Raw genomic sequence first — 21,130 nt, 5'->3', positions numbered from 1 at the left:
ATTTTAGTTTGTCCTGGCTTCACTAGTGGTTTTTATGTAGCCTGTTGTAAAACTAAGCAAATATCTAAATGAGTTGATGTACCCCCCAGAAGACCTCTGCATACCCCCAGGGGTACACATACCTCTGGTTGGGAACCACTGGTCTAGTAGAATGAATTGAAACCAGGAGTTCCTGAGTTCTAGTCGGGGCTCTGCCCTTAATTTGCTGTTTGTTCAGGAGGAAATCACAGATGGCCTGGTCCCTGGGAGTTGAGCACGCTCAGGTCCTCTCTATGTCCCAGTTTTCTCCCTCTCTAAAATGGGCGTAATAGTTATTTGCTTAATGTTTGTACTTTACTTTGAACATGTAAAGCAGTGGGTACTATTATTCCCTGTGTAGCCAGAGGCACCTAATGAAATCTTGTGAACTTCTGGAGCTTGCCTAAAGCATCCCTGAGTGACATCTTTATCTGAAAGGGCAACTACAGAAGTGTGTAAGATTTAAAAGACTCACCACCCATATGAGCAGATAGTAGGAGACTTTCTTAAAGATATGGGAATTATAATTGGAGATGGGAAGATAGAGGGTGGGACCTACAGAAGTCAGGGGAGTCTGTTGATGAGGATGAAAGCACTACGGTAAACCTGAAACCCTTCCCCATCATAAATACTATCTTTGGTGTATATCTGCATGGAGCATATATAGTAATTACACACACACACAAAGCTATGTTAAAATAGTATTAAACTTGTAAAGTCAAGCACTCAAAAGTTAGTAAACGACAGAATTAAGGATCCACCAAACAGACATCTGCCATTTGAGTTAACAGGGTAATTGATAGCAATAGTAGATTGTCATCCTCTATGTGAATCAGCACTAGAGGGGGATGAGATACACACTTTCCCAGTGGGTTTCACATATATATGCTGACAGCAGAGGAATGATGAGACTCAGGAATCCTGGATGCCATTCTAGGCTCTGAAAGGGAATGTGCTCTGATAGTCACAGACTCTTCTGCCCATTCACATCCAAGCTTGACCCCTTCTGCTGCATCCCCTCCAATTTGTCCCTGTCCTGTCTCTTCCCCACTTCTGGTTCCTCATCCCATTCCAATTCTCCGTGTCCAGCCAGTCCCAGTTGCCGCTGCTTTTCAGTCCCAGTCTTTCCCGCAGTTTCACTTTCCTTTTCTGCCCCTGGCTTGCCAACTGTCCCTGCACCCTCATCCTCCAGTCCCACTAGGCTCCTTGTCTCAAACGACTTCTTTGTCCCCTCAGCATTCAAGTCAGGTGGCTTCCTCTTTTATACTGCCTGGAGGGTCATTTAGAGAACATGAGAAACAGGCTTGCTGCTCTCATTTCCAATGCCCGACCCCACCATGACCCACAGCAGCTATTACAGGGAAAGTCCAGCTTTGCCCCTCCCGTCCTCAGCTCAAGCATGCTCAGTCACTCTGTGGGAATGGTGCGTGCAGAGTCCAGGCAGCACTAGGAATTGTGAGGGGCTACAGCATGCTCAATAAGGACTGGATCGTTGGAGATTCTAGCTACTAAATACTAAGACGTCTCTACTGAGCACGTGTGTGAACTGAGATTTTTAAAGTCTTATCATTTGGCCAAATTTGGGCAGATTTCCATAGGAACAGCAAAGGGCACATCCCTGACCCAAGGGCCTGAGCCAGCCATCTGGCATGGAAACTTTCAACCTGAATGGTTAAACTTTGACAAAGTTATAGCAATTGAAAAAAGGGTCTTATAAGGGGAAGTATTGGACAACCATAAGAATAGGTGGTGTTGTCAGCCCTGCCTATAGTATAGGGCATTTACAGCATAATACTAATAACCAATAATATTTCTGTAGCACTTTGCATCTAGAAATCTCAAAGCACTTTATAAATATTAATGGGCCTCACAACACCTTTGTGGCATAAGTAAGTAAAATCCATTTATCCATGTCATCATATCCATGAATATTGGTGACATCATAGCAGAATTTTTGGAAGCCTTCTCAATCCATTACTAACGTCAAGCACTTAGCAAGTGACCTCCCAGGGGTCTGCTGCACACCTATCTATCTATCTCCTTGCTGATCAACTCCTACTACAATGACCCCACTATCTTTCCTACCATGATAACTTTCTCCAGGTTATTTTTCATCTCTACACCTGATGTAACCAAAGCATATAAATTGTGTCTGTTGATTCCTGACAGCAGCCCCTACATTTCTCTCCAATCATCTTTCTAACAAAAGCATTTGTCTTAATTTCTGTCTAGGAGATACAGCAGCATTATCTCCATTTTACAGATGAGGAGGCTGAGGAACCAAGCTTTTACATAACTTGCCAAGATGCCATAGGAAGTTCGTGGCAATTCCAGGAATGGAAACAAAGGGTGAAATCCTGGCCCCACTGAAGTTAATGGGAGTTTTGTGAGGATTAACCCCTAATCTTCCAGCCCCATAAAACATATCCAGTACAAAAGGGCATATGTAATATGTTTATTGTAAATTACTTAAATTATAAATATTTTTAAAATAACTATTACATTAATGGGAGATAGTGGATGGAATCCTGGCTCTGTTGAAGTCAATGGCAAAACTCACATGGACTTTAAGAAAAGCTGGATTTTACCCATTGTATTTTATTAAAATTGAGGTTTCTACCCCTTGGGGTGAACTAAAAATGGAACAGTCGAATATGTAAGATGGAACAATCTAAGGCTGCTTTGTTTCACAGTATAAAACACTCTCTGTGTACAAAACTATGAGGTTAGAAGTATTCAGCTAGTGATCTCACTGGGTTTTATAATAGCTGTGAGTTTCACTTGTGAATTTTCAGGCTGAGAGACCCACAAAGCAAAGCTCAGTAGTTCTGGCACCCAGCCTAAGGGTGATTGAAGAGACTTTTATAATCACAAGAGTACTCCCACAAATGCTTAGCAATAGATTATAATCCTTCAGTCCTTAGAATGCAGACCTCTTCCAAGTTGACAGCCTAATGCATGTGTCAGAGGTCAAATATAATGCCCTCAAAGGGATTAGGGTAAGTTCTTTTTCAATGATTGATATAAATAACAATATTTTAAAGACTATTATATGTATGTGTGAAAGCATAGCACAGAGAAGGTCTGCACAGCACTGGGACTTGCACCCTCTCTGAAATGATTTGCATGCACACAAAGACAAACAGCAGATACTGTACAATACAGTTGCACTTTCATTCATAGCACTATACAGCCCATGGAAATATAAGGAATATGCAAAGCCTGAGCTGAATATGTTTTTATTTATTTCAGGCATTTGTGTAGAACTGATCTGTAGTATCTGGGTTCAATGTACATGGCTGAGACTAAGGCAAGCCCAGTTTCCATGTATAGGGAACTAATGCACAATGACTCCCAAAAGCATCATGGCTTTAAAAGGATAGAGACAGGAAGGATATTGTCAGTAAACTAGGTAGCTGTAGAAAGAAGAGCTGGACAAATAGATGTGCCTTATAACCTTTCCCAAAAGATGCTAAGCTTAGGTTGAGATGAATTTCATGTCTTAGTGAAGAATCTGCTACTGAAAACAGTTTAGCCCTGGCTCCCTTGATACACAGTCCATATTCTGTCAGAATGTTATGTTTAATATTTAGGGATACTTAAGGAACTAACTGAAACAATCTTGGAACCATTAGCAATTAACTTAAAGAAGTCCTGGAGAATAGGTGAGGTCACAGAGAACTGGAGAAGGGCAAACTTAGTACCTATCTTTAAAAACAGGGAAAAGAGGATCCAGAGAATTATAGGTGAGTGAAACTTCAGTACCTGGAAAGATACTGTAACAAATTATTTAACAATTTGTAAGCACCTACAGGATAATAGGATTATATGAAATAACCAGCATAGAATTGTCAAGAACAAATCATGCCAAAACAATCTAATTTCCTTCTTTGACAGGGTTACTTGCCTAGTGGATAGAGAAAAAGCAGTAGATGTGGAATCTTGATTTTAGTAAGGCTTTTGACACAGTTCCACATGACAGTCTCATAAGCAAACTATCAAAGCCAGGTCATGGGTAGCCATACCTAGTAGTCAGAGTCAGAGTGCACAGTCACAAGACAGGAATCAGCATGCCAGGAGATCGGAAGCTGGAGACAAACCAGATGCCAGTAAATCAAGCCACAAGAACAGGAAGTACAAGGCATACAGTCCATAACAGGGTGAAGCTCAGATGTTCAGACAACTTCCTGGTCCTGCTGCTGGCTTATGTAGTGCCAGCAAGCCAATCAGCTGCTCCAGGACTTCACCAATAGAACTGCAGGGGCAGAGCCTCAAACAGGGGCTGGGCTTCATGGGTCTCAGGTGAGCAAGCATCAGCATTTTACCAGCTGGAGGGTTGGAGCAAACCTATCCAGGTTTGATACCTGTAAGTCATGACACAAACAAGGGAAATACAGCCTAGATGAAACTACTATGAGATGGGTGCACAACTAGTTAAAGACTGTACTCAAAAAGTAGTTCTCAGTGACACACTGTCAGACTGGGAGGATGTATCTTGGATGGTCCTGCAGGGTCACTCCTGGTTCTAGTACTACTCAAAATGTTCATTAATGACTTGGATAATGGAGTGGAGATGACAGATTTGCAGAGGACACCAAGCTGGGAGGAGTTACAAACACTTTGAGGGAAGGGGTGGAATTCAAAACAGTCTTAACAAATTAAAGAATTAGTCTGAACAAAATGAAATTTAATAAAGACAAGTGCAAAGTACTACAGCGAGGAAGGAAAAATCAAAGACACAACTATAAACTAGGGAATAACTGGCTAGATGGATCTGCTGAAAAGGATCCTGGTGTTATGGTGGATCGCAAATTGAGTGTCAGTCAACAGTTATGAAAAAAGCCAATATAATTCTGAGGTGTATTAACAGAAGTATTGTATGTAGGACATGGGAAGCAATTGTCCTGCTCTATTTGGTACTGGAGAGGCTTCAGCTGAAGTACTGTGTCCAATTCTGGGCACCACGCTTCAGGAAAGATGTGGCTAAGTTGGCAAGAATCCAGAGGACAACAACAAAAATGATAAAAGATTTAGAAAACCTGACCTCTGAGGAAAGATTTAAAAAAACTGGCATGTTTAGTCCTGAAAAAGAGGACAGGGATCAATTGTTCTTCATGTCCACTGAAGGGAGAACAAGAAGTAATGGGCTTAATCTGCAGCAAGAGAGATTTAGTTAGATATTAGGAAGAACTTTCTAACAATGATAGTTAAACTCTAGAACAGGCTTTCAAGGGAGTTTGTGTAATCCCCCTCACTGGAGCTTTTAAAGAACAGGTTGGACAAACACCTGTCAAGAATGGTCTAAGAGTGGTTTTTAGTTGGTCCTGCCTCTCAGTGCAGAAGGATGTACTTGATTATCTCTTGAGGTCCCTTCCCGCCCGACATTTCTATGATTAATGTTTAGTATATCTCCAAAGTGACCCAATACACCTTGTGTTGGGTGGATAAAATTGAAGTCATGTTTGTTATATGTTGTTGACTTGCAAAGGCACTTATCTGAACCAGGGGCCCTGATTCCTCAAGTTCAGTGCTATTTACATGGCAACTGAAGCAGAAAGCCAGATTTCATTTTCCACCTCCGGGCGGATGCTCACTGGTCAAGCAAAGAATGAAGGCTGGGCAGTGAATGGGCCCTGCATAGCTATGCCTGGGGCAGGGGATGAAACCACGTACCTTAGCAGTTCCTGCTTTCTGGCAAGCACAGGGACCACATGCTCCTGCTCACTGCTGTTGTGCAGGTCACTATACAGGCGGCAGAAAGAGTAGAGCCATGGCCTTGCCTTCCCTGCTTTCACATCACTTGTACAGTATGGGGGGAGCAGCCGGGGAAGCAGCCAGTGACATCCAAATGGATGGATCAGATTTTGCGGATTTGATTTTGATGGGTCAGATCATCCTATATAAGAGCTACATACTATTATAAAAACCACAATCTTCAGAGTGCCCAAAATGTGAATATGCATTCCTAAGCACTTAGTACGCCGTAAAAACTGGACCAACTGGTTCAGATGATCTGAGGTTGGATTATACAAACTGGTGCTAAGTACATAGCATCAAGTGGGGCATTAAAGATGCTCAGTGCTAATTACATGGGAACTGAGACAGGAAGTCAGATTTCTTTTTCAGCTTCAGGTCGGATGCTAGCTGGTCAGCCATTGAATTAAGGATTTTTAAATTCAGGTTATACCTAACCAATAGCTTGTCCTTGAAGCAGCAGATCAAAGCGCACATCACAACAGTGAACACTGGATATTTTTATAAGAGATATGCTCTAGTTCAAACAGTAATTAATTCAGGGAAGTCCTATGGCGTGTGTTCTGCAGAAGGTCAGACTAGAGATGATCGCAATGGTCCCTTTTAACTTTATAAAACTATAGGGGAGGGGAGAAGAATTAAGTTTAAAATGAACAAAATTAAATTTTAGCTACCAATAGTTTTCACAACCATATTTGGTTGTTGGATACCCATATTTAAGATCCAAGAGCTTAAACTGCTACAACCCATATTTCACTGCTTGCATCCACCCTCCCCAAGCCAGTCCTCTTTAAGGGGGATGGAATAACACCAGCTATTCACAATCCATGTTCTACATGGGGAACTTGGAGCCAGCCTATGGACCCCCAAAAGTAGGTAGAATTGGTCCAGGAGAGGGCAGGAAATGCCCTGACTCAGAGTTAGTGGGGCTGCTGTGGAATCCCATGTTAGTATTAAAGTTGCCCCTCTCAGAGGTGAATCCTCTTTTTCCAGATGAGCTGGGCCCTGAGTGACTGAAGTGTGAATGGCTGAGCAATTGAGTTGGGTGTAGACAAAAAGAGTGATTGAACAATTGGTCTGAGTAAGGGATATCGAAACAGCATGAAGAAAACACCAGCCTCACCTAAAACGCTTGAGGGAAGAAGAAAGAAGCAAAGATGATCAAATGGCCGAAGAGGAGCCCACCCTGATAACTTTGGAGCCAGCCCATTTCAAAGGACAAAATCTGATCAGGCTTGCAACAATGTGGGTGATTGAGGATCACACCAAGAATGCAGTTGCAGCATGACAATGCAAAACCCATAGACTTACATGGGGTCCTTTCCCTATAAAATGGGACAAGAAGATGAAGGCTGGAGGTTCGGGTCTACAACATCACATCAGCCAGGAGTACCGATGCGCATCGGCAGAACCTTGCTCCTCATCCTCATGCTCTAGTCACCTGGCCAGTGACTATCATGAGCACCAAGAAGCTGGTAACTATGACATCTGGAAGATCCCTATGTATGGTTTGTCTGTCTCTATCTGTGTGTGTCTGTCAGTGTGTGTGAATGTGAATGAAAGCATCAATTGAAACATGTCTCTGTAATTTGTAGTATTGATATAATGTTAATACTGTTTTCCTAGTGTTTACATTATTATTAATGCTATTTCACTAAGGAGAGCACAATATTAATGTTATTACAGTGTTGATACTTTTCTTTTCTTGGATACTATCTACAGAAGTTTCTGTGTTCACAATAAATGCGGCTTGTTGCCTTATCCCCTAATAAGATCCTGTAATATTTGTTATTTGGGTAACACTATCCCTATGCAAATTGCACCTGTGGTTGGTGAATCTGGCCTAGGGTTGTCCTTAAAGAAAGAAATGACTTAATCTGCTGTTGAAATGCCATGGGAATACCCCCTCCAGTACAAAAGAGGAATAGAGTGACCCCAAACAATCCATCTGGAGATTTAGACAGGGCCTAGTACATTCTAGACATACTTTTGCAAGTTAAGTGCCATGTGGTTCTCATGCAGTACAAATATACTCAATAACCAGTCTCAGTACTTTGATGCAAAGAGACCTTGGGAACCTGGGGCACAACAGCTATCAGGTTTGTTGGCTGTGTTGGAATCCTTTGAATCACAACCTAATAATATTGGGAAAACTAAGAATTATTTTGCAATAGAAAACATACAATATAAATATACAAAGGAATAGGCAGAGTTACTTGCTTTTGTCTATATACTGTTGTTTTGGGAAGTATTTTTATTCTTATACCTGCATATATATTATTGTATATATCTGCATGCATTGTTATATTATGTATTTTATTGTGTGTATGTATCAGATTCAGTACACTCTTTTGTGTATCATTTTCTCTTCTGAGATTAGGATTGGTTTTCATGTGTCTAATTGTTTAATTGCAAATTTTGTTCATGTGGTAAAAGTAAAAAAGAAACAATTTTAAAAAATCACAGCCAAAGGGGGAAAATAATACTGCCTCCAGCCACATCACATAGACTGTAAAGAGGATTGTCAGATTTCTAACTGGAAGGATACAAAAGTAATTAACTGCCAAAAAGAAAACAAAAGGAAAGGGAAAATCCCTATGGGAAAGTATCTCTATGTTCAAATGAATAGTTTCAACTTGTCAAGAATATTGTAAGATGGGATTAAAGGCTTTGGGTAGAGTTGAAAACTTCAGGCAGTTTATCAGAGAACAAATGTACAAAGTTAACTTTGCTTCTTGGTTGATACTTCATATTTTCTCTTATCAGTATTTGAATAAGCATGATGTCATCCTGGATTTAGCAAGGCCAGTCTTTGTTTTTGGAGTTCTGTATCCATTTTGCTCCAACCTGCAGCCAGGTCCTTAACCACTGCGTATTTACAATTCCCTTCACCCAGTCCCTCCAGCTCCAAGACTAATCCTGGTGAAAACCTTATCCCTAGTGAAAAATCCAGCCCCAACCCGATACCTAACAAAAGCCCACAAACTGGCCCCAACCATACATCTAAGCTGGCCCCAACTATGACCCTAGCATATGCTTGCAATCCAGCATCAACTCAAAACCTAATCCAAAATTCACTGACAAGTTTCATCTTAGATCTGAGCCACTATTTATAAAGTGGTTTATTTCAAATGAATTTGAATTTGCTTTTTCCCCATTGACTCTAGTACTGTACACAGATAATCAAAACAAAGGGTGTTCAGATCATCTTCCCTTTTCATCCAAATTGTTCAAGACAGTGAGAAAGGAGAGACATGGCATAAATGGCTCTGGTTTTGGCCCACTTCTTATGGGAAATGTTGGGATGGTTTGGTTTGGATCTGAGGCTATGGCTACACTGACAGTGGCAAAGTCGCCGCGGTCAGATCGATTTCTCTGGATCGACTGACCGGTCAGTGAAGACCTGCTCAGTCGATCCAGAAATCAACGTATGAAGACCATCTTCTCAAGTGGCATAGCGCTACGTCGACGGGAATGCGGTTCCCGTCAGCACAGTGCAGTGAAGATGGTGTGCAGAAGAGAAGCAGAGAAGTCGACGGGAATTACGTAAGTTTTTTGTGTAGCTTGCGTAACTCCCATTGACTGCCACTGAATCTTGGAGGTAAGTGTAGACAGGGTCTGAGTCTCATTTCACCTGAAGCTTGGTGATGTGGAGTTTCAAGGAGGTGGCTGTCTCTGTACACCATGTTATTGGTACACTGGTATTTTCCCAAGCAGAGTGACTGAAGCTCCCAAGGCAGCCCACTTCTGTCACTGTCACTGTAAGTGCGTGAGTTTCCTCTTTTCTTCCTACCAAAGGTCCTGCCACTTGTGCCTGACATCTTTAGCAGTGTACGGAGTGAAGCTAAAGCTGTCCCATTTCAGAATTGCATTTTTTCTTTCCACAGGAAAATTAAGCTGAGATCCAGCATTTGCTTTTCAGTGAGGTGCATTCAGGTCCTGCTTTTTTATCCAGCTTTCCAGCCAGATTGTCATGAAGTACATGGACATCTTAAAGATTCGTCCAGTGGCCCAAAGTGCTCTGCGACTACTGGCTCACTGCTTAGCACTCAGCACTGAAATGGCTCAGTCTGATCAACACCCAGTGTCCAATACTAAGCTGCTCAGCACACAGTGCTCACTACCCAGTAGCTCTGTCTGATTAAAACCCTGAGATCTCTTGCTCCCACTCCTTTGTTCTAACCATTAATGAAACTACCTTCTGAAGAGTTAGACATTAGCCAAAGTTCTCCCAAAGTAGTTTTATTACTGTTAGATCTATATTTATTTAGTGAAAGCAGATTATTTTATAATTTTATGTGTATTGTAAATGGAAAGTACACAGTGGCTGATACTTGTAATAACCATTTATATTCATGCGTGATGAAAGGATGTGTTATGGTCATTCTTCTTATGAAGACACTTTCCAGTATCCCCATCATAGTTAGGATATTCATTACATTACGCTGTAAATATTCATATTATTTAAGTAAATGAATACGTCTTATCACACATAAATATCAGGGAAGTTTATTCCACAGGTGTCCTTGATACTTACCGTCTGTTTTAGGTGTGATCCTAGTGTGGAGACAGCTGTGTTATCTGTGGTTTGTTCAGTCTTCACGCAATGGGCATTGGCAAAGTGTCTGTTCTGATTTTACTTATCGTAAGAGCTGAGTTTCATAATGAGATTTAATTGGTTTTGGTGGTGAGAGTGGATGGGGCAACCTTCAGATTGGTACATTCCTTCTTCTCTGAGAAGTACCAAAAGGTAGTGACAAAGACTTACTCTTCCATCTAAAGAACTTGTATACACATGTATTTGCAGGGTTTCATCCTATCACTCTTCTTGTTCAATGTGCATGGAAAGCCATTGAGAAGACAGCAAAACCCTGTGGTCTGTAGTGATATCAATATAAAGACTTAGGGCTATCTTACTTTTTCATGAATGCGAGTGCTAGTATCTATGCTTTGTAGAGCTGCTGATAGAACAGAATTTCTTTCCCTTGAAAATTACAATATTTTAAATTTTGTTTTTCTGTTTAATCAAAATAAAAAGTCAAAATTTCTTACAGAACAGAAATTCTAAAAAAAATCAATTTGGAAACATCAAAATGTTTTGGTCCAATAATATTGAAACTTTTGTAAGCAATGTCAAAACATTATAATATAAAATATTAAATATATTATATAATATTAACATAAGAGATCTATATAATAAGATTCCAGGATTGTTATTGTGTGTGCTACTTTGAAACCTAGAATGTCTGAGTCAGTGTGGAACAATGAAAACAGCTACAAATGTGGCTGAAAGATCTTTTTGTTTAGAACATCACCAGGTTCAGTCATCACTGGGATTTGCAGTCTGTTACCATTCAATTTTTAAGTTTTCAGCCATTTTTGTCTTTTTTCCACTTTATGCTTACATTCGAATTGCACTTTTATGGATTACATTAGGCTTTCATGTACTGCAAACATAATATAATATTCAAATTACTATTATAATGTAATATAAACGTTTAAGCAAACTTAAATGAAATTATAACACTGAAACAAAGTGTTTTTACCTTATCAAAACAAAACATTTTAACATTATCAAAACAAAACAAGAAAGTCGAAATTATTTGTTTTGACACTTTCACATCAAAAATTTAGTCACAATCAACATGTTCATATGAGATGTTTCAATTTAGACTAAACTGAATTTCTGATGGAAAACTGTTCTGCTAGGGAAAAACATGTTTACCAGTGCTAGTTCTTTCTCAATAGCAGACAAAGGTAGGGATGTAGTTGAGAGCAAGTTAGCTGAAAATCAAATAAGATAAGATGAAAGTGATGCTAACTGGCAAGGGAACGTCTAGAGAAAAGAACAGGGGCCATGGTTGCACCTTCTTTATGTCCAAGCAGAGTCAGTCTGGATGGTTCACAGCCTGAGGGCATGTTGGTTCCATTGCTGCTCTTGGATTCACAGGTGAGAGCAGTAACATTGAATGCCTTATTTCATCTAAAGCTGGTTGTGACGATTCTCATGCAACCTTGTCACAGTGGCCTACACCTTAGTAACCTCCAGGCCAGATAACTGCAACATGGTCTAACTGGAGCTACCCTTGAATAACACCTTGAAGCTCCAGCTAGCACAGAATAAATACAGTGACTTGTGTCTCTTGAGTGGAGGGATCCACTATGAGCACATAACATTTGTGTACTGCACCAATTACCTTTTGGTTTCCATGTGAATGTCATGGTATTCTTTATGCTCTACATAGCTTTGAATGGATGGGAACCAGTCATTCAGGGATTGCCTTGCTTCCACTCTGTGTCCTGCATTTCTGCTTACAATCTACTAAACCAATTTTGCAGTCAGGTTTTGGGACTCACCTCTCAAGGAACAGAGCTTTTTCTGTGGAGCACCCACACCTCTGGAATTCACTCTCTGTGGCAGTCCAGCACTCCAGGCTTTGGTAGCTCTCGAGGCAGGCAAGACTTTCTTTTGTTTAGTCAGGTGTTTAGTGTTTAAGGAGACTGCCCTTGACGCTGGGAGGAGGATATTTTAATTCTGATAAAATTTGTTTGTGTTGAGCTAGCTGTTAACTGCACGTGGGAAAATATGCACTGGGAATTTGTGTGCATGGTGCCAGGCCTTTATGTGCAAATGCACTGACTGCACACCCAGATGGCCAGTGGGGGTGTAACTAGCCATTTGCAATTACAGCCTCCATGCAGGAGCAATATGCACATGTGAGTATGACCATCCAACCCCCACTATATTCAATAGCTATTGTTTTAGCATAGAGAAGACTTGCTGGGGAGGGAAAAGGATAGTACTACATGAAAAGTGAAGTATAGGGGAAGCAATCCTAGTCTGAAATCTTGTCAGAGAAGGAAATTTTGCAGCTGGGGGTGGAGACGAGGGAGGTTATAGAGAGAATGGACTCAGGAGGAGACTAGCCTGGCTGTTGAAGGAAGAGGGATATGCTATGCAGGGAGATGGAGAGGAGGAAGGGGAAGAGAGACAAACCTGCCACTCGTGGTACTGGTGGGGTGCAGATTGGGGGTGATAGGGAGGGTCCTGGTCCAGTGTGGGTGGAGGAGATACAGTGTGGGGATAATGGGGAGGGTCCTGGTCCAGTGGGGGGGGGTAGGGAGAGGGGATACGGCGTGGGAGGTGGTGGGGAGGGTCTCTGGTCCAGCGGGGGGAGGTGGAGGGGATACAGTGTGGGGGTGATGGGGAGGGTCCCTGGTCCCGTGGGGGTAGGATGCTGTCCTGGCTGGACTAGGACCCCTGGCTGGGCGTCTCCCTCCATCCGCTCCGCTCCAGCCCGCACTACGAGTCCCAGGCTGCTCCGCGCTCCGCGCTGGGGTTGAGTTTGCGCAGCCGCCTGGCTGGGGACGAGCGTGACCTGCCTGTTGACAGCGCTGTTTGGGGAGGGCTGGCTCACGGACGGACGGACAGCGGCGGCAGGTGACAGGCAGGCGGACTGGCTGCAGTGGGGTAAGCCTGCAATCCCCCGCCCAGTGCCGCGGGCGCGCTGCCTCCCTCCCGGGGCGGGGTGCCTGGGGGCTGTGCCTCTGCTCCAGCCTCCGGCAGGGACCCCGGCGCTGTGCCGCGCTCCATCCCCGCGCCGCGCCGCGCGCCCTGCCTGGCCGCTGAGCCCCGCCGGGAGAAGCCGCGCCCCGAGGCTCGCAGCGCCCCGGGTGTGTTGCACGCAGCCGGCTGGGCGGTGCAGCCTCGTAGGATGCTCGAGCTGAGCACCAGCTTCTGCAGGAGACTGCGGAACTGTGTGTGTGTCTGTGTGTGCGTGTGTGTGCGTGCATGAGAGGGATGAAAAGGGAGCGGTGGTCGGCTTGTCCAGTGAAAGGATCTTGCGGGGACTCCCACCGTGGTATAATTGCTGCCCTGGATCGCGGCGCGGCTGTCAAACCCTTTTCAGGCATTCCGCCTGCCTGGAGCGGAGCTACCATCCCGTCTCCATGCACTGGAAGCAACATGCCCAGTTCCCCCCTGGCGTGCTAATGGTGGAAGGGTCGATTTGGTACAGTGAACGTTGCAGTGTCTTGTTTTTAAACTCCAGCCCCTGCAAATACACTTTCACAATATCATCTAATGCTTTAACATTAGAATGACAGATTTAAACGATTGATTTTTTTTAAAAATTAAAGTGCAAATCAGACAGCCTGCAGCATGTCTTTCCTTTAACAATATAAGGGCAAAAAGTAACTATTTTAAAAGGGCAATTTTTAAAATGAAAAATATATTTAAATTTGGTCCTTGTGATATTTCTTAGATCCCTCTACATCGAAGTATGAAATATAGTCTGACATTGGTGAGATTCATGTGGGCATCTAGATCCTACTTGGACTATGAATCACTTAACAAACCAATGTAACTGAATTATCAGACAACATTCTGCAATGTACAGGTATCAGATGTGCTCTAGCATTGTATCATTTACTATATCTGAGGTAAATGGTTCCAATCTTTTCACTGTCCCATCATATGAAAGTTTCCCCCTGCCCCAGAATATTCTCATCAGCCATCTGTGACTCTCCTGTATTTCTGCTATCTCCTTTTTGAAGTATGGTGACCAGGCAAATGAACGCGATTCAGGGGGGGGGTGCACCACTAATTCCAATAGTGGCATTATAATATTTTCAGTATTATTCTCCAATTATTTGCATCCTACCATGGTGTTTGCTTTTTTTGATTACTATTGCACATTGATTAGAGGTTTCCATTGATCTGTTCAAAGTGATGCTCAGGTCTTTTTCTGAATTGTTACAGTTAATTAAGAAGCTAGGAAGCTATGCGAGTAGATCAAATAATTCCTTTCACTGTGAATTACTTGCTTTTGCCAACATGATTTACATCTGCTATCATGTTGTCCATTCATCTAGCTTGGTTCGGTCTCTCTGAACTTCCTCAAAGTCCTCTGCAAATGCTGCTCCCTATTTGCTCAACTCCTCTCTTCCAGATCATCATTTTTCATTTTCACTCTTTTACAGTTCCCAGCAGGCAAACTCCATGGATCTTTGCTTACTTACCTTTGCAAGTTGTTTGCAGAAATTGTAAACAAGTATGGAGTCAGATTTATTTTCATCTGGTTCCATGTTTCACTGTGTCTGGGGATCCTCCTGACGTGAGGTTGAGGAGGCTTGACAGTGTCTTGGGCTGAAGCTAGCTACTGTCATCACATACCATTGCATATGGTGGGTCTGTGGTGGAGGTTAACTGGTAGGCTTTAGCCAGTACCCAGAACTTGCCTCCACCTGTGAAGCAATGCTGTCCCAGGTTCTGCTTAATGGTGGCATTTGATCTACATTATATTGTGTTCCTTGATGTGTAAAAGATGAATTATACTAGGACATTTGTTCATCCATCTTTACTATAATTATCTCAGGAGGCAGCTGGATCTAGAGGTCTGACAACTGTAATTATAAGGCAGGGGAATCTGGGGCTAGCCCTGGGCAAACGGGCAGCACATTTTAGATAGCTAAGGTCAGTGCGAGCGGAACAATAATTATCAGAATATTATCAAGATATATTTTTCACATTAATGTTACCAACATGGAAAAAAAATCAGTAGTCTTGTCTTTTCCAGGACCTCCCATCTCTGATGCAGCTGTAATAAAATTTAAAAGTATTCTGTATATTTCAATGTAGAGCTCCTCATGCTGTTTATTGCTACAGTTATCGAGTTGTACACATTACAGATGGTTTCTATTAGTTGGTTACCAGCTAAAATGCACAAAACCACATAATGGGAAAGGACAGCGTGGGCGAGACATACTTTTTTTTTAGAAGTGATGTGATAATTATCATCAGTGATCACTTTTCTGCTGACAACAATGTATATTTATAGCCCAGCCTTTAGTTCAGGGTCTGTTCACCTTCTCACATTGAGAAGCATCTTGCTGAATGAGCAGGCCCATTGACATCATTGAGGCTACTCAAGGAACGAGGTACTACTCAACGAGAGGAAGGATGGTCCAATGGGCAGGTTGTTTGCCTACAACTTGGAAGACCTGAGTCAGTTCCCTACTCTGCCACAAACTGCCTGCGTGACAGCAAGACACTTCATCTCTTTGGGCCTCGTCTGTAAAATGGAGATTGGAGCATTTCCTGCATCAGAGGCATGTTGTGAGAATAAAGACATTGAAGAATGTAAGGTGCTGTCTGAGTGCTATGGTAATCTGGGCCATATAAGTGTGATAGATAGATAAGAGGAACAGAATCTGGCTCTTTTTTTTTTTTTGACAATTCTGGTTTAAAAAGTTGCTACTGTCTAATGTACATGTTAGCCTTGCAGTTGGTGTAAGTATGATCACATATAAAACTCTTTTTACAATACAGGATTTGGGAGACTGGTAAATGGACACAAGAGCTTCTCTTCTGTAGATCGCAGGTACTTCAGTGATGAATGAGGTATAAGAAACTGTATAGAATAGACTAGAATAGTTCAAATCTAGTGCAGACTGGCAGTGAGTGAAAGGTCTTAGCATATTATATCTGGCGCTACCATTTTTGGTGGCCTATGTGAAACAAGGGGTGGCTTTAGGCCAGCTGCTATGGAACAGACATTCAAATCATAAAAGCCACCATCATGTGTGACACTGAGTCACTACTCAGGGCTGTGCACAAATCATGGGAATTGTGACAGTTACTGCAGGACTCACGTTTTTGTATTTTAGACTGTTCTGATTTCTCTATGGATTGCTAAGAGCCAGGCAGTATGTAACAAGGTAGAGAGGGTAAAAACACATGCAGAATCCGAAGGATTTTTGCATTCAAACAACAGTTCTTGGTACCTTGATCTTCATCTCTTCATGGTAAATCTCAAAGGGATGGGGCCTGGGTAGTTTCCCTTCAATCATTATGAGAGAAACAAACTGGAACAGTTAAAGATCCATCCATTTAACACCTGTAATAGCACAACACATTTGGTTAACAAACCCAGTCTCAAAGTTACTAATGCACAGCAGAGATTAAAGTCATGTGTTTCCTGATTTCAGAGTGTATATAAAATTTGTGTTAGAAAATCTCCCAGTATTTTCCCATACACAACCATCTCTCATTCTTCACAGCCTGAAATCTAAAATATGCTGCTTAAAGAGTTTCTCTGCTCACAACCATTGTAGATAGCACGGGTTTCTTTAGAGGCTTCACCCTGGAACACAGAGTATTAACAGCACTTCTCAACTGCAAGACTTTCTTTTCAGGGCTCACTCTCTGTATTGACATGTCACCTTAGTTCAGATCAAGGGAACGAGACAAACTGAGTAATTCAGCACAGCTCAGTTGGAGAAGGAAATGGTGAAGACTTGAGTTCATTGTTTGGAGATTGATATATCAGCTGATTACCATCCCCACCTTGTTAATTGGATTCCACCCTGTTAGTTTAGTGCATATAAACAGTGCCATGCCCTTTCTGTGATGCTGATCATCCTGTCACTTGATATTTTTTGAGTGTGTGTATGTCACTTGCTTTTAGAGATTCCACCCAGTTTGTTTCCTTTGATCTAATTATTGTATAAAATAAGCCCATTTAAAACTCATGATTATTAGGAATGATTTATTTCATTTTACAGTATCCAAGAGCATATTAGGTGCTTCACAATACAGAGGAGACGTGGTCCCTGACCTGAAGAGTTTACAATCTAATACAAGAGTTTACAATTGTTCAAGACTTGTTCTTCAAAGACTGCATAAGACTTTTACTGCTTACACATCTTACACCTGCTGTGTTACAATCCTAACAGGCGACTGAAAAGGGTCCTCAGCAATAAGCAGTTTCTAATTATTGATGGTGCCACAACATCATGAAAAGTGTTACTGCTGCCACAAAAGGAGTTAATACAGTACAGGAATTAATCTGTCAGAAGGAGGAGGGGCCCAGTGAGGACTTCAGTGAGCTGGGTCTCTTGAGAACTCCAGAGCTCCTTGAGCTATAAGGGAGCTTCCAAGGACCAGCAGCTACAAAGGCTGTTTTCTGCTTGATCAAGCCTTTGGGGCTTTTTAAAACAGAGGCTATTAACCTCAAAAACCATGATATTGCCTATGTCCTGTAGCAACAAGGCTCCTGCAATGCAGATGGTGTAAATCAGCATGCTGAAATTCCCCACTTTTGCTATTGTACTATAGACTAAGAACACAGCTCCGAACAATGTGAAACATTGCACTGGGAGAAGGACACATGCACTTTGAAGGAAATAATCCAACAGGATTTTTCAAATTTTGTTGATTTTTACAGTCAGACCTGAGACAATGTTCCCCCAAGGACCAGAACACTAATATATTCTAAACTATTCCAGTAATATTCGTGAATGTTTCTCTTATGAATGCTGACATATTTGAAAGAGTAGAAACATTCCTCACTTTCTTTGAATACCTTCAGAAAGCTGAACAAAAGAGTCTGATACAACAGGTGGAACAAATCACAGTTACATAGATACTGGATCCAATAAATGGGATTGGGTCCATTATAATTAAGAGCAGTATTTTTTAACACGAACAGATGTGCAGTAAAACTGGGATGATTGTTCCCACCCAGCAAATGGAGCTCTCCACAAAGTATACAGTTAATCCAGTCCAGTCTCGGTGGTCTCCAAGAACAGCTCTGAAAATCAGGTTGTTGAAAACTGCGTGTATTGAGCATTCTAAACTGACATTTGCTTTTTCCAAATGAAGTTCCTTATTTTGACAAATTTTAAATGTAAACACAAAATCAGGAGTGAGATTAGTTTTGCAACCAGGAGCATAAGGGAGATACGTCAGAGATCACTTTCTGCAGTACAAAGTTGTGCCTTGGTTTAGAACCAGGAATATTTATTTCAGAAACCGCAGGAGAGTCAAAATGGAACCGCTTGGCCCTGCATGTCGCAGACATATGTCATTAGTTCACAGTGAAGTGTTAAAAAGACCTACACTTTTTTTCTCTATATGATCAAAAATGGCTTTAGTTACAGATCCTGTCACAATAGTAAAAAGCACAGAGGAAGAAAAAGAAAGAGAACCTCACAAAGGCACCACATGGAAAAAAGGAGAAGACTGATCATGTGGAAGGTCTTTTTAATCAGGGCCACTGAGGTGACAATATAATATGTAATTAAATGAATAATCCAATATCGTACATAATAATACACTGACTTTGTCAGCCTTATCTTCTTTTCTGAGGGCAATAGGGATTGATCCTCCAGGATCCTCTTTGATTTTTCTCTTCTGTTTGCTTCCAGTTCTGCAAAAACCACCCTAGGAATCTAGAAATTAAGGAATCTATTTCAATACTTTCCTCTGGCTCTTCCAGCATGACTTGTCTTATTCTGGACCCCCTTTCTGACTCAAGTCATTCCACTGACAGGAACAGGACCACTTAGTGTGTCAAAAACTAAGCAACTATGTAATGGTTTGCAGGATCAGGCCCTTAGAATGGAAGTCCCTCAGGACAACTGCCTTTTTATTTATCTTGTATAGCACAAGCGGTGTTTGTTGGCATTAATCAAATTATAAATAATGTTGTGCAACCTATTTTTTCCCCAGACTAGATTTTTCTCTGTCTTTAAATTGATTTATCAGGTATTCCTTTAAAATGTTTATTCCCTCAACACACGTTCATTGAAGAAGGCGTCTGTGCTGCTAAAGAATAACTGATTTCTGTTTCTGATAGCTTTTAGTAAATGAATAAGTGTCCCTTTGCTCACTTGCTACATTTATAGAAAAAAAATCACACGGTGTTAATGCCTTCCTTATCTGAAAATCCAGGTGGATGTTTTAGACTTCAAGCTTAACGAGCTGAAGTAACGCAGATTCCTGCATCAATCCCTCAATTCAAAGCAGGTGCTGAAAATTATCCAGATGTGTAATTCTGACCTAATAATACACATGAAGTTTTTCCCCCCACAGACAAATTAGAATTAATATGCACTAACAGATAATATCTGGTCTTGCAAATCCAGGTCTGTGATGCATTGCTTTTTTATTTGACTAATTTATTGCAGTGTGAACATACTAACTTGTTAGGTATTTGATTATTAGTAAGAACTTACATCCTAGCACTGTAGCAACAAGGTAATATTTCATGTAAAAATAATAAAGGGTTCCTGTATATGTCTCTGAATTATGTCATGTAAATTTCCATTGATGTGTTTAAAACCTGTTTGACGGAAACCATGTCTCTTTAAATAGAGATTTTTTTCCCCTTAGGGCAAGTTTAGTGTTAGCTTACACTATCTTCCTAGCATCTGTTTTAGTCATACATAATGCCTATTAGAACTTTTATTTTGGTAATATTAGACTAGGACTGGATTTTTAGGCTGACCATTCAGCGGTCAGACAGTCCATAATCATCCTGGTAATGCATCTGTTACTTTGCAATTTACATGACAATTAGTTTCTTTATGTAGGGCTTGACAACTCCCATTAAAGTCAAATGGAAGACATCCATTTACTTTAATGAGAATTGGATCAGGGCCTTGATAAAGAAACTAGCCATCATGTAAATTACAAAGATATCTATGTGAGTCTCTAGCTCTTTATAGAAATCAGATGCATGCTTTCTTTGATCCAGATAAGATGAAAGACAATGAATGGGGAATAAAAGTAAGAAGATGGAGCATCAATGAATCCTCTCCCTTTGATGCAGACGCTCCCCATGAATTCATATAATAATATTTAAAAAAATGTAAATCTAAATTAACATTATTCATATCTATTTGAAACATGAAAGTATCTACTGGAAACAAAGTAATTTTCTTTATTATGTGTGATCAATTTAGTCTGCTGTAGGTTGTGATGATAAATTATATTATACCGGTTGCAATTGTTTCCTTGTTACAAATTATGATTAATAATTATGTATTGACAATACGTGGATATTTTTCCTGTTTCAGTTTAAATGGCAAGAGCAAGTTCACTGTTTGTTTTTTAGAGCTAATAATCCTTTGGAACTAAAAAAAAAATGAAAATATGGGAGCAGTTTCTGTACAACTGTCTCCTGCATCTCCATAATTTAGATAGCTATTCAGGAAATGAGCTACATGCAGTGCTGGAAAATTTAGCCTGAACCATTACTTAATGTGAGTAATGATTTTCATCAATACAGTCAAACTAAAAGCCAAATCTAGTTCTCTGCATTCTTCCCTTTCCTCCTGCCATAATTATCCTGTGATTGCCTTGACTAGGAGGGTCAGGCACATAGAAAAAAATAAATCCAGTTACGTGATAGTTACTCACTAGAACACAGAGTTAAAGGTTTTTACTAGAAACAAACATTTGGGCGGTTATATCCCAAAGTAATTTTACATACCATTTTTATACCAAAAGGTTATTACAAAACGTTTACAATATTTATTAACTTCTCTAATCTACTGTAAGAGCTGAGAATTT

At 41.1% G+C, this 21,130-nt stretch overlaps 1 protein-coding gene across 1 annotated transcript in view; it reads left to right on the top strand.

The window, feature by feature from the left end:
- Positions 1-13,188: 13,188 nt before the first annotated feature.
- Positions 13,189-21,130, top strand: part of LOC137158179 (tropomodulin-2) — a 44,593-nt gene continuing 36,651 nt past the window's right edge. The window contains exon 1 of the mRNA XM_067555837.1: positions 13,189-13,243. The gene's annotated coding sequence lies outside the window, so the exon portion shown is untranslated. The remainder of the gene's footprint in view (positions 13,244-21,130) is intronic.

The sequence above is a fragment of the Emydura macquarii genome, unplaced genomic scaffold, assembly GCF_026122565.2.
Source record: "Emydura macquarii macquarii isolate MOO-44397 ecotype Brisbane River unplaced genomic scaffold, CSIRO-AGI_Emac_v2 contig_1644, whole genome shotgun sequence".
Classification (NCBI taxonomy): domain Eukaryota; kingdom Metazoa; phylum Chordata; order Testudines; family Chelidae; genus Emydura; species Emydura macquarii.
Note: the sequence above shows the minus strand (reverse complement) of the source record. Positions and strands in the feature narration are given on the sequence as shown.